We start from the raw sequence: 15,239 nt of genomic DNA, 5'->3' as shown, positions 1-15,239 counted from the left end.
AAATAGAGTTTCTGGACAAGAATGGATTAATCAGCATTTATTAAGCATTTACAATATACAAGCAGGAAGTGTTGTTGCATTTCATATATATATGTATGTATGTATAAGTCATATGAACTTTGGAGTCAAAAAAACTTGAGCTCAGATCATAGCTTTGACTGATAATGGGCATGTAATCCTCATTGAAAATCACTTCCCATTCTATTTCTCTAGGCAAATCAATAAGATCATAAATCATTTATCAGATGCCACTTGGCATTGGGAGAGTTTGCTCCTTCCTGATTTTATCAGTGAAATTATACTGTGTCACAAGAATTTATAATTATTAAGCATCTACTATTTATTATGCATCTTGCTTAAAGTTTTGAGGATATGAGTGCAAAATACATGACAATCTCTATCTGTGATGAGTTTCTATTCTAATGGAGGAAATCCATTTATAAGTCAATACAACATACATATAAAGTTAATCAATACAAATATATGTGTATATATGTTTATACACACACTCATTAAGTAATAAAATCTAAGATGATTGGGGAAAGGAAGGTTCAAGGAGTTCGGAGAGGAGCAAGGAATGCTTCTGTATTCTTGTCATTGGTTTCTCCAACACATAAATGAAAATTCTATGATCTGACGAAGTTCAATTCTATAAGGCAAGATGACAAGTACACATGAAAAATGTATTTCAAATGCTAGCTAAGAGTTTTGGGGCACATCACTGTATTTCTGAGTTTCCTTTTTCTCCCTGTAAAATGGGTAGAGTGAACAGAATCATTTCCAAGGTCACTCAGCATTAAAACATATGAACCTATTAAACTGTTAACATTTAGTTTAGGGTGTCCAGTTGCAAAATGTCCATACATGGAGCTTTCTGCTTAGCATATATGTATTGTTATCATATTGATTTAGAGCTAGAGGAATGATCTAATACAATCTCCTCATGGTGTGTTTGAAGGAAATTGAGTTCTCAAAATGTGTTACTTGTCCAAGGTCACACAAGATGAATATGAGTCAAAACTCTGATCTAGGTTCTCTGACTCAAAATCTAGTAATCATTCCTCTGTTACAGTTTTCTTTCATCACAAAGAACTTATTTTCCATTTTTATTGACATCTGGATTTCACCTGATGCTTATAGAATTTAAACAAGAAACTGAGGATCAGTATGGACATTTTTACAAAGGAGAATGTTAAATATTTGTGATTCCATGCCCAACTGGGAGCAATCTAGCTACTTAATTCTTCATGATATTGAGGAGTTCAGAAAAGGCCTGAGTTAGCCTAATCTGATGCCTGGAACAGAGCTGCTGTTTGTTCAGTAATAAAGAAGATCTATATTTGTCAAGACCAGAGGCCTGGATCTTAAAGTGGATACATATTTAATGCCAGTGTTTAATGAAGGCTTCTGTCCTCTGCAGAACCTTATTATATGTTAGTTTAATTGGAATTCTAGTTGATCTTTTGGCCCTTCCATGTAAATCTAAAAGCCACATGGGAGAATCTCAGGAATGGCATCAAAGCTCACTGGTTTCCAGTTATTCCTGAGAATATACTGATGGAAAGGTTTAACTACTTCAGTGTTCCCCTAAATAAGGGGAACATTCATTCAAAATTCAGGACCAATCTTGTACTCAGATCATGCAAAAAAGTGAGGTTATAGAAATTGTCTCAGTGTTTCACTTATTTTAAAAAGAGCAAAGTTTTAATCAGCCAGAGAGGTTAATATTAGCCATCTTTAATAATGTTATGAGAGTAAGAACTCTTTTAGATCATGACTTTAGCAGATTAAGGGGTGTCTCAGATAGGACGGGTCCCCACATTTAGAGGGCACCCAATCTGAACCTCCTATTTTAATGAGTGAGAAAATGGGAAGAAGAGGGTTCAATTACTTTCCCAGAGTCACATAAAGAGAGCCAGGAAGTGAACCCAAATGATCATATTTCAAACATAGTGCTCTTTGGATAACACCATATCAGCACAGATGCAATTTATCAAATTCATGGAATCAACAGAGTTAAACAAAGTATACATCTATGTATCCTGTTTAAGATGTGGCTATTTCTTGGAAGGTATAGGGGTTCATTTAGTTCTAAAATTAAAAGTAAAAATAGTTTTCATTTAAATATGGTGCTTTAAGTTTTAAAAGTCCTTTCTTATATCTCTAAGAAAGATAGATTTAACATGTATTTTTTTTTTCATTTTCAATCCTTTAATAAGCACCTTCTCTGTGCCAGTATTTAGAGAGTTTAGAGGCCAGTTTAGAGATTTAGAGACCAAAGTTCACACTGCATTCATGTGACAGAAACAAACCTTTCCCCCTAGTTTTCTTGACTCTCTCTCCTGCTCTCTATCTACTATGTCATGATGAAGTAAGTCTTGAAAATTGTGAGATATAAAACAATTGTTTATTTGCATAGGTGTATCTACTGGGAATTAAATATAGCAAAAAACAGATATAATCCCTTTCACAATTCCTCAGAAAGGAAGAAAGGAAAACAGGCTTTATGCTAAGAATTGGAAATTCAATGCTCTGGGAGAGTTTCAATTTTATTACTGTATTTCATTTTACAAATGAAGAAACTGAGGTTAGTAGACCTACCAAGACCACACTGCTTGATTTCTCTTAAAAATGAGATCTTGAAATTGGATTAGATAAATTCTCAGCTTAGCCAAGTAAAGAGTGATTTCATTGGATGCTGCACAATTCCTGGCACATAGTTTGCACTTAACTGTTGATCAATTGATTAGAGTAGGAAAAGTTCAGTCTTGCCATGTTTTATCCAGTTGTTCAGTAACAAAAGAGACATGCTGTGATTTGTCTTTCCTATATGACTAGGGCTTTGAAGAGATCTCCAGTCTTCTATTCATGTCTCCTATTTTCTCTCTTCGACATTAAACTTCTCTTTCAATGTATACCCCTACATGGGTATATATTAGTTGTTTGTCCTTTGTTTCAAAGAGCACCTATTACATCACAGGGCAATATCTTGACTTGAATGTAAATTGGATTTAAGTGAGACAGAGTTGGATGAAGTCATCAGCCTGACTCTCTCTTCCAATGATCAAAGTCAAGTAGCAAGACAAAAGGGTGGATACCTGGAGATGGCCTGGAAGGAAGTGAATAACTTTGGCATCTTTGTTGCCTGAATAGGCTCTAATTGTTCTGTAGAATCTGTTTCAGTCTCATCTATCCATACTTTTAGGTTAAGTCTTCAAATACTTGGGGTAGACTAACTCACCAACAACTTTGCAATGCACAAAATTGTCAGCTCAAAGGCCTCTTGGACAATTATTAGTCATATCTCCCTCTAAATATAAATAGGGTGCAGAGTTACAGGTCTGTCCCACGGTGGGAAAAACTGCTGCAGAACTGAATGGAAATCATTATGCTAAAGTATATATCATTTGCACTAACGGTAAATTCTTTCAAAAGGGAGGAAATGATTCATTATTGACTTGGTATTCTCAGTGTCTAGCAAAATGCCTGGCACCTGGTAGGTGCTCAATTATTGATTGTTGATTGATCAACCCATTGCTTTGTGTGTGCCTGTGGAACTTGCCTATGTAGAAAAGTGACAAATGGACATCAAAGTAGAAATCCTAAAATAGAGAGACTCTTAACTATGTAATTCTCTATGTTTCCCCACCATGTGAAAGTAGGGAGTAATAATATGTATTCAACTCATAGAAAAATGGAGGCACACTGACAAGTTGGGGTGACTTCTCTCATTTGTCAATGCTTGTTATTTATAAAAGGGTGAACTAATATTGTCATATGGTTACGCTGGAAGATGGCTTCTTGTACAGTTTTTATGATTAAGGGAACTACTTGAGAGACTGTGGAGCAGGTTTAGAAATTGTGCATTTGGTTCAGATTGACTAACCATGTGGTGAAGAAGATACTATTTAATTGAATGAGGTGATATTAAGGAACCTAAATCAGCTTTGGCCTAGAATATCTTTCCATTCTCAGTTCATTTGTGCTCTCTTGGTATCACCCAATTAAACACAAAATCCTGTAAGGTAAGTAAGCATGTGGCCTTCTCATGTCTGAGGTCAGGCAGTTGTATAGGAAGATCTTAATCTTTGATCTCTTCATTTTTTTTCTTTTTAAGTGAATAGGATTGTAATCTTTAGTTTTGTGAATGAAATGTGAGGATGGTACTACCATAAGAGTAAAGATAGGATTTTAGCCTCTCAACTTCTGTGTTTGTGCTGACTGAGGGGTAGGGTGGTGGCACAAGGTTGCTGTGTGCCACCACCCCACCCCAACAAGCTAAATGAAGTTAGATTAGGGTAAATCTTCCCTACAAGTAATCTACCTCTTCTCTCTTTCATCCTTCCCCTTTACTCCTTTCTAATTAAATTAAATCATTAAGTATATGACCAGCCTCTCAATTTTAATCATAACACAGTGAAGTAAAAACAAATTATTATGAAAGCTCAATGAAAAATATTAAATGATCACAAGCTCAAAAAGAGTTTGGGGAAGAGGTTAATATACACTTAAAATAAAAGAGATTAAGGAAAATTAAAAAAAAAATAAGAGCAATGCAAGAAAGTTATAAAAAGTCCAAATGGAAAAAGTGATTCATTAAGTCCTACAAGGAAATGATTAATTAAGAACTGGAATTGGACAAGGGGAAGCTAATGACTTCCTAAGGCAATAAGGAATTAAAAAAGCACAATCAAAAGAATAAAATAATAGAAGAGAATATGAAACACCATATTACAAAGTAACTGACCTGGAAAAGAGATAAAGAAAATACAATATTAGACTAGTCAGACTCCTGAAAAAATTATGACTAAAAATAGAGCTTAGAAACTCAACTCCAAAAAATCATGAAGGAAAACTGACCAGAAATTCTAGAACTAAAGAGTAAAATAGAAATTCAAAGAATTCACCAATCACCACCAGGAAGACTGTCTAAGATAAAAGTACACAAGAACATCATTGCTAAATTCCATAGCACTCAGTTTAAAGAGAAGATACTATGAGAAAAAAGAAAAAAAAATACTATGGAGCTACAGTCAGAATTAAAAAAAAAGAATTAGTAGCTCCAACATTAAAGGAACAAAAGCTATAGATGAAAATATTTTGAAGAGTAAAGAAACTGAGTTTATAACCAAGAATAACATAACCAGCAAAGATGAGCATTATTAAACAAGGGGATAATTGCTATTTAAGGAACCAAAGGAATTTCAATTATACTTGAGGAAAATCCCCAGAACTCAGTAGAAAATTTCATCTATAAGAAACATAAGGAAGTTAATCTGAAAAACAATTTATAAGCAACTCAAAAGGTCAAATTATTTACTTCTTATATTAGCAAATGTTGGCTATAAGCCATGAGAATGACATCATTATCTGGGTAGTTTTAAAGAACATTTATTGATAGAAGATGAGATTAAGTTGAATATGATAGGATGAGATAAACAAAATAATAAAATTGATCAGGAAGAGGTGAAATGGAATAATTATTTTATAAGAAAGAAGAATGGGTAGAAAAACTATTACAAGGAAGGGGAGCAGAGCAGTGAAAATCTCATCAGATCTGGGAGAAAGAAGGAACAAAATATACAATTGTTATAAATGAAAATTAATCTGGAGACTTATTAGTAGATTTCTAAGCATAAATTAGTAAAAAGAGAGAGAGAAATAGGTTTCGGTCTTTCTAACTTTATGTAGAAACCCCATCCTCCATTAAAGCCATGTTTCTTAGCCATGGCTTGTTGAAGACCACCAGATTAGATCTCAGATAAAAGGGCTCAAAGAGAGAGAACCAGCCCAGAAAATGTTAGTTCAGAGACCCATATAGAAAGAAAGAGCTTTTCCACTTCTGCTGACTTTTCAAAAACTCAGCTCTTCTCTATGTAGTGGCATGGGCACTGATGTTGGCTGCTCCGGGCCACAGTATCAGACAAGTGACTCTGATTCCTCCACTGAAAATTGGGGTATGGGGGATCAAATTTTGAATGGGGGTTCCTAAATATTTTACTGCACACAATCCTGTTCTGATTCTTTGGAAGATTAGCATGTTAAGTCTCCCCACTCTTGATTTTCCAGGAAATAAGCATGTCAGTCTTCCCAGTGAATCATTCCATATATGAAGTCTATATATTTAGAATTTTCTCACCAGGGTGTGAAAAAAGATATTGTACCATTTCATGGAGAGAATTACTACAGTTCAGGTAATAAAAAGAAAGAGAAAGTGAGAAAGAAAAATGATTGATAGGCATATTGACAAAGAACCACTTATTGGATTTTCCCTTTTATTTTGGCATGTGTTTACAAACAACATAAATGGAAAGCTCAATGTCACTTCAGTTCAGTTCTTTATATCCAAAGGTTCATTCCAAATTTCCTAATGTAGTATTGGATTTCCATAAGCATCCTTACAGCTTATTCTCCAGAAGATCTGTTTTCCTGGTCCAGGGTATGGGTGATTATATTTTCCTAAAATTACATTAAAAAGATCTTATACTGTGGACTTTTAAGATAATTACACAATCTCCCTTTCAGGAGGATATACACCAACAATAGAATTGACACAGGATGCATGACTAAGCTATAAGATATATGAACCAATTCTCCAAAAAATGAGAGGAAAGAGAAATTCAATTAATATGTATTAAAATCATATATGTATATAAGTATAAATTAAAATAAAAACAAATCCTTGATTCACCATCAAGATCTAACTGAGGTAGTTTATATTCTATAAGTTCATAGGATAGGTGTAGCAATATTGCCACATAGGTCAGGACTAAAGAAAATTGCATACAAAAGAAGTTGAGGAAAAGGGAAATATGATCTCTGGTCTCATTTCTACTTCAATCAAAGGGGAAACAAGCCAGAATTAAAGCTAAATAGAGCTATATTTCAGTCTCAAATCATAAAGGCAGAAAACAGGGAAGTCCAAGCTCAGGACTTGCTGAACAGTTGCTTCCCCAAGGCCCCTGAGACAGGTCCTCTACCTTGGCTTTGATATTACTTGTTATCATATGCTCCTTCCCACAGATTAGTGACTCATTATCAATCCCTTCTTCTGAAATCAGCCACAAATATCACTTCAAGTTCCCAAATATTTATTAATTAACAGCAGGTTTCAATAGTCTCAAGCTTTTGGGTATGCAATGTGGGCTGATAGACAATGTAAACTGATCTTTCAGTATCAAATATCAATAATGATTCCATAAACTCAAGTTTAAAAAAATCAAATTTAAATTAGGAAAAATAAAGAAAAATTGAAAATAAAATCATATTGCACATTCCCACTGAACAATGGGCCAGTCAAACACAGGCATAACAAAAGATTTTCTCACTTAAAAGTGGAATGCTCAATGACCTTGCTTTAGAAAAGTGTATGTTCCACCTTACTATGGTCTTTCACGATGGCATTATCCCTAGTCCAGTCATTGGAAGAGACCACAAATGAGGAAATTGTAACATGACATGACTAATAACCAAAACATGGTAACTGATGGTAACATTTTTAACAGAATACCACAGATTAGATTAATTTATAAACTTAAAGTTAAATCCAAAACCAAACAATCAATAAAATGCAATGTGTGTCAAAGGATACAGTTACTCAGTTTTAGTAAATGGTACTCATTTTACATGAGCACAATGAAGCCAAAAATATTTTGCTCTAATTTTGATAGCAGTTGGAGTAGTTCACAGTTCTTGGAAAATTAGGCTGAGTTTCTCCACTATACTTAAAATTCTTTATATATACTTTGCCTCCTGGGTGTATACCTGCATGTTCAATTGTGGTATATAAGGCTCTTGTCACAGGGAAGGGGAGTAAAGTGAAATAATTAGCATCAATAAGACACTGGGGTCTAAAAATAGGGTCAACTCCAGACTCCTTGAGGTTCCATCAGAAATGCCATCAGAAATCCTTATTCCTGTGGCCATACCTCTGGTCATTCTTCTGGTCATCCCTTTGTGGTTCCCCACAGTGACTACATGTTCCTCTGAGGAATATTATGGTGTAGGTTGTGATTCACCTCATTAGAATTATGATCCTGTTGGAGGTTCTATTACTATTATCCCTCCAACTTCTGTTCATGTTTTCCTGACTTTTCTTTCCACAATTCACAGGTACTTATCTTTGCTTACCAGATAAATAGCATTATAGTGGCCCTCTGTCTACCAAGATCCTGACCATTTATCTCAAATGAGCCATGACTTCCTCAATTGCACTTGTTAAGTAAGGTTAACATAACCACCTCATTTTCCTTGTTCTGTTTTTTCTTTTTCTAAATAAACATTTCAAATATTTCCTTTCCCTGATTCTAACAGCCTTCAAAAGCTTTTGTTCTCTTGAACTGCTCTATGTCCATGATAGGCCAATCTGAGCAGTTCTTCTGAAAATATTCTTTAATTTTTTGGGAAGAATTATTTACAAAATTGATTCTTAGAATATGATAATCTTTCTGTTTTGAGGAATCAAGCCCAAGGTATCGAGTTACTAATTCTACAATTCTATCATAAAAGTGTGTTGGACATTCATTAATTTCTTGATTAATATATTCACTTTTAATATAGTGTTCCAGTCTTGAGGAGTAAGACTTCTTACACCTTAATTATTCACATAATTGTATATATTCCTCAGCTATGTTTGGGTCCCATTTGGGGTCTTTAAAAGGCTTTTTTTTGCATTTCCAGCTTGAGAATTATTAGTAGCTGCAAGGATGACCTTTATCTCCCTCTGAAAGTAAGGAATACATGAGATCCATTTCACCAACTCAGCTTGGATTATAAGTCCTAAAATATTTTCAAACTGCTTGATTATGAGCAAGGATTTAACATTAAAGGAAGGGTTATGGCCCATCCATCTATCAAGATCACTCCCAGGGAAGTAAACATGATTTCTTACTGTAACTAAATTTGCTCTATGATCATTTGTGGTAACTTCCCTCAGAAGAAATCTGCCTTTATTTGGGACCACATTGGTATCCACTGCCATGTCTGAAGTCTGAGTAGAGATAGAATACGAGACATGTGAAGTAGTGGGGAGGAGGAAGAGAAGGAGGTGAAAGGAATAGAGAAGAAAGAAGGGATAGTGTAGAAGAGAAGGGGAGAGGCATGAGGAATAGGAGGAGAAAGAGCAGAAGAAGGAGAAGCCAAAGAAGGAAGGGGAGGTACAGGATAGGAGATGGAGAAAGAGTAGGGAGATGGGAAACAAGAGAGGGAGGAGGCAGTATACAGACCCTGGGGGGATGAATGGAGGCAGGGACAAAAGGATGTGGTGGGAGAAGGAGTGACATCATATTGAGGGTCAGATCTTCCTTTGAAAGAAATGATGCAGAGTTCTGAGCAAAGTAAAAGAAAGGTGAAGGAGATTCAACAAAGAATTTAGGGGAACAGTGGGGTGTAGATATTACCTTAGTTGAATTGTGCAGAAAAAGAACCTCAAGCAAACCAGGAATGAAGTTCTTTGGGATTATCTGTTGCTATAACCATCTCTAAGTCCTTGAATGCCTTATAGTCAAATGAACCATATCTAGACCATATGAAAATCCATTTTTGACCAAGATTTACAGACATGAATTGCTTCCTTCCTCATTATACCTGACTCTATGGGAACATTCTTATCTTCCCATGAAATCAATATTGAATACAAAGTACTTTCTTTTGGGATCTATTTAGGAATCTTTTGGGGTTGATGGAGTATTTCCCATTGTTTAAACTTTTCACAAAAAAGAGGAAAAAGGGGAAAAACAAAAAAATCAGGTTTTCTAATTTTACTTGATTTTAAATTTGCTCCTAAAAAGGTTCCATTTTTTTAAATCTTCTTAAACTTCTTTCTCAAGCTAGCATGTGGTATCTGTGAACCACCCTAAGCACTAGGAAATTTAAAGTGAAAAATGGAAATAAAACAGAAACTCATCATTTCTCCATTCACTCACTCTTTGGAGTGAATTCACTCATTCATTCACTCTTTCAAGTTGAGCTCAAAAATTTTCCACTTTCTTGCTCCCATAAACTAATAATCCAATTTACAAGAACACAAGATTGAGATCTCACCAAGCTGATTCTTATTATAGCTGCTGGGAGTCTCAAGACTCATAACACAGACACAGACACACAAACACAAGCACACACATACACACACATTCTGTTGTAGTAAGGTAATTTTGTGAAAAGCTAAGGGAAGGGGAAAAGGAAATAGAAGGCATGTCACCAACTTCAGGTCGCCATATTGTTATGAATAAACATCAGTGGAGGCTTATCATTACTTATACTACTTATATGCATTTATTAGTAAAAAGAGAGAAATAGTTTTCAAACTTTCTAACTTTAGGTAAAAATTCAATCTTTCATTGCAGGCAGAACTCTGAGGCACATCTTGTCAAATATTACCAGATAAGAGATCAGATAATAAAGCCAAGGAAAAGAGAGCCAGTCCAGACTGAGCTAGTTCAGAGGAAGTTCCAGAGAGAAAGAGGCCCTCCACTTTTCAAAAAGGCATATCCTCTCTATGGTGACTGTGGGCACTGTTGCTGACTGCACCAAGGACCACTGCAGAAACTGGCTGCATTGGGATGTGAAGTTATACAAGTGACTGATTCCTCAGCTGAGTCCCTGGGGTGTGCAGGATCAAAACTGGGATGGAAGTTCCATAAATATTTTACTTCACCCACAACTAGAACAGTAAAAGTCTTCTTAATGCATAGAGAAAAAGGAGGGGAAAGGAATAGGATTAGGGAGTGACTGAGTGCTTTGAAGAGTCTAAGAGAAGGGAAAGTAGATTAAATTAAAAGAGGACTGGGGGATAAGAAGAGAGATGCATACCTGGAAGGGAGCACATACCAAGAAATAGTGGGTTAATGTCAGGAGAGAAGGGAAGGACTCAACAAGATAAGGGAGGGATTTTTAGAATCAAACTCAAAAAAAAAAAGAGAGAGGCAGGACTAGAGAAAAAAGGAGGGACTTTTGGAAAGGTTGATGAACTAAAAACTAAATGGCAAGGGGGGGGAGACAAGGGCCCCTGTAGAAGGGTGAGTTAATTTATAATTAGGGCAAAGGTAGATGATAAGGGAAGGGTTTTTAAAAAGGGTGCAAATTGTAGAGGAAGTGGGACAAAGAAATTGGATGTTTGAGGAAGGATACAACAATGAGAGAGGAAGAGGGCAAATAGTGAGGAAAAGCAAAATGGATGGAAATATGCAACTAGTAATTATGATTTTGAATGTAAATAGGATGAATTCGCTCATAATATAAACATGAATAGCAGAATGATTAAATATTAAAACTTGACAGCATGTTGCTTACAAGAAAGACAATTAAAAATGAGAGACAGGAAGAACAAAAGATCAAGGAGATCCAGGGAAATCATGCCAACGACAACAACAACAACAACAACAACAACATAAGGTTTAGTTAAGACCATTCCCTATTTTAAACAATGAAGGAACTTAGATCAGGAACGTGAGACTTCTACTTAGATCAGGAATGTGGGACCTCTACTCCACCCCTAATTAAGCATACTTTAGGGGAAGATAAAGTTGTAAACTCTTTGCTGATCAATGAAAAGTACTTAAACCTATACTTATAATAAGGCAAAAAACTCTTAAGCTGTTCCTATTTTTAGATCTAATACAAAAGGGTGCTAAGTACCTATAAAGGTCAGGCAACTTGTAAATTTCGAAGGAGCAAAGAGGTGAGAACTTACTCAGAGGTTTTCTGGTGTGAACTTAATCAAAAATTTAAGCCTACTTAGGTGTGAATTAAGAATGATCTATCCTTTGGAAAACATCTACTGTGATTGGTAGATGTGAGAACTTAGGGGAGGTGACATAGGAGAAAATTCCCTTTAAAAGGAGAGGAAAAGCTGAGAGAAGGGACAGTCAGAAGAATCTCTCTGGAGATGGCTGGCTGGCTGAACTGGTGTCTAGAATTTTGCTTGGGACAGATCTTGTGGTGATTGATTAAAGACTGGCTGATCTCTCTCTTAAGACTCAGGTCTAGGCCATGTTGGCTAAGGCCCTTCATACTTATTCCTCTCTCTCTCTCTTTCTCTTTCATTTATTCATTTATTCCTTAATTTTATATTAATTAAAATCTCTATAAAACCCAGCTAACTTGGGTATATTTAATAATTGGGAATTTTTCCCTGGTGACCACCTTATATTTGATTTAAAAACAAGACACTGTCTGGAAACCATATTTTTTGAGGTCACAATTTACTCATCCACTCTTATAACCTGCCACAGTTTATGTCTTCCACTATTTTAATCATCACAGGGGAGGGAGGGAAATAATGTGATTCTTGTAACCAAGGAATAATGTTCTATATTGACTAAATAAAATTTTCAAAAAGATGAGAGACATATATTGAGTAAAAATAAAAGGCTGGAGCAGAATATATTATGCCTCAGCTGATGCAAAAAAAAAAAACACAACAAGGATAGTCATCGTGATATCTGACAAAGTTAAGCTAAAATAATTATCAAAAGAGATAAACTGAGAAACCATATTAGGTTAAAAAGGACAATTAATAATGAAACATTATCAATAATAAAACATTATCAATAATAAACCTACATATCCTGAATATTATAGCATCCAATTCTTAAAGGAAAAATTAAGTGAGTTACAAGTGGATATAGTTAACAAAAGAATAGCAATTGAGGACATCAATTCCTCCTAACCTTCAGAATTAGATAAATATAACTAAAAAATTACTAAGAAAAAAATCAAGTAGATGAAAAGAATTCTTGATAAGTTAAATGTGATAGATATCTGAAGAGAACTGAATGTGAGGAGAAAGAAGTAGACTTTTCTCTTAGCAGTACATGGTACCTTTATAGAAATTAAATTTATTATATACACACATGGATGTGTAATATCCATGTGTGTATATATTATTTTGACACATATTTTTATATACAACATATATTATTTTTAAATCAAAGATATTTTATTTTCCCAATTATATACAATAATAATTTTCAGCATATATTCTCTAATATTATAATATCCAAATTATCTTTCTTCCTCCCTTCCCTTCACCCGCCTACAGATGATAAACAATTTGATCTAGGCTATACCTGTAGTTTCATGAAAAACACACTTCTATATTGGTCATTGTAGGAGCACACCCATACAAAACAAGAACCACAAAATAAAACTGTAAATACACTGATGTGAAAGATAGTATATTTTGATATGCATTTATCTGACTCCTTCAGGATTATCCCAGATCATTGCATTGTTAAGGGTACTCAACTCTTTAACAATTGATCACTGAACAACATTCTTGTTACTGTGAACAGTATTCTCCCAGTTCTGCTTATTTCACTCTGCATCAGTTGATATATATATATATGTATATATATATATATATTAGCATTCTTCAAAAATCATCTAGCTCATCATTTCTTATAACACAATAGTATTCCAATAAAAACATAGACCCCAATTTGTTGTCATCCATTCTCTAATTGATGGACATCCCCACAATTTCCAATTCCTTGCTATCACAACAAGAGCATCTATGGATATTTTTGCACCAGTAGGTTCTTTCCCCCTTTTTTATTATCTCTTTGGAATACAGATCTTGTAATGGTATTACAGGATCAAAAAATATGATCAATTTTGTGACCCTTTGGGCATAGGTTCAAATTTCCCTCCAGATTAGTTGGATCAGTTCACAACTCCACCAAAAATGCATTAGTGTCCCAATTTTGCCACATCCCTTCCAACATTTATCACTTTCCTATACTGTTATATTGGCCAATATGATAGGTGTGAGGTGGTACTTCAGTTATTTTAAATCTGCATTTCTTCAATCAAGTTATTTAGAACATTTATTTCCAGATGATTATTGATAGCTTTGATTTCTTCATCTGAAAATTCTTGTTCATATCATTTGACCTTTGATCAGTGAGAGAATGGCTTGTATTCTTAAAAATTTGACTTAATTCTCTATAGATTTGAGAAATTAAACCTATATCAGATAAATTTGTTATAAAATATTTTCCCAGTTTGTTTTTTTCCCTTCTAATCTTGGTTGTTTTGGTTTTGCTGTATAAAACCTATTAATTTTAATATAAACAAAATTATTTATTTCATGTCTTATTATGTTCTCAATTTTTTGTTTTGCATAAAACTCCTTCTTTCTCCATAGATGTGCCAGGTAAACTATTCTATTGTACCCTAATTAACCTATGGTATCATTCTTTATATCTAAATTGTATACCCATTTTGAAATTTTCTTAATAAAAGATGTGAGATATTCTTCTATCTTTGTGATGGTAAACCAATGGAAGCGGTGCAAAAGATAGAATGCTGAGCACTCTCTGTGGGTACAAAACTATCATCCCCCCACCTCCCAGTATTATTAGAAAGGCAGAGGGTCTTAGGCAGAGTTGCTAACCTCCCCCTATCCACCAATCCTGACAACAATTTTTCACATCACTCACTCCTCTGATCAGCAGCTCAATGGGAGTGAGTGTACAGGGAATTAGGTGGGCAGCTCACAGGCAGCTGAGCTAGAGGGGAATGTAGTGTTGAGGTTACTCCTCTCCTCCTCTCTACACTTGATGAGGACAATTCTTCCTTCTCCTACCCTTTCAGCCATCAATTCAATGGCAGTGCTATTTTCCTCCCCTGTGTGGGGTAAGTGGGGGACAGAGCATGCCTGGCATTTTCTGGGGATGCAAGGCATAGCAGGTTGTCTTCAGGGGGCAGGTAAGGCACTCTGTCTGTAAAAGGTTCACAATCACTGGTCTATACCTAGTTTCTGCTATACTGCTTCAATTTCTAAGTAGTTCTTATCAAATACTGCATTCTTATCCCAAAAGTTGGGGACTTTGGGTTTATCAAACACTAGGTGGCTAAGGTGATTTACCCTATTATATTGCTTATTTATTTATTTACCATTGTAATTCTTAGCCAGTATCAGACTTTTTTTGATGATTACTGCTTTATAGTACAGCTTCAGTTCTGGTACTGCTAGGCCACTTTCACATTTTTTTTCTTTAATTCCTTTAATATTCTTGACCTTTTATTCCTCTAAATGAAATTTGTTATTTTTTTTCTCATTCTCTTAAATATTTCATTGTTTGTTATGGAACTGAATGAATAAATTAATTTAGGTAGAATTTTAAATTGACCATATATTATAGCACAAAATATCATAATTAAATGTAGAAAAGGAGAAATATTAAGTTCATTCTGTTTAGATCATAATGAAATAACACTTGTATATTATAACAGAC

Source organism: Monodelphis domestica, chromosome 1 (assembly GCF_027887165.1).
Source record: "Monodelphis domestica isolate mMonDom1 chromosome 1, mMonDom1.pri, whole genome shotgun sequence".
Classification (NCBI taxonomy): Eukaryota; Metazoa; Chordata; class Mammalia; order Didelphimorphia; family Didelphidae; genus Monodelphis; species Monodelphis domestica.
The sequence above is the reverse complement of the archived record's forward strand: the minus strand, read 5'-3'. Positions refer to the sequence as shown.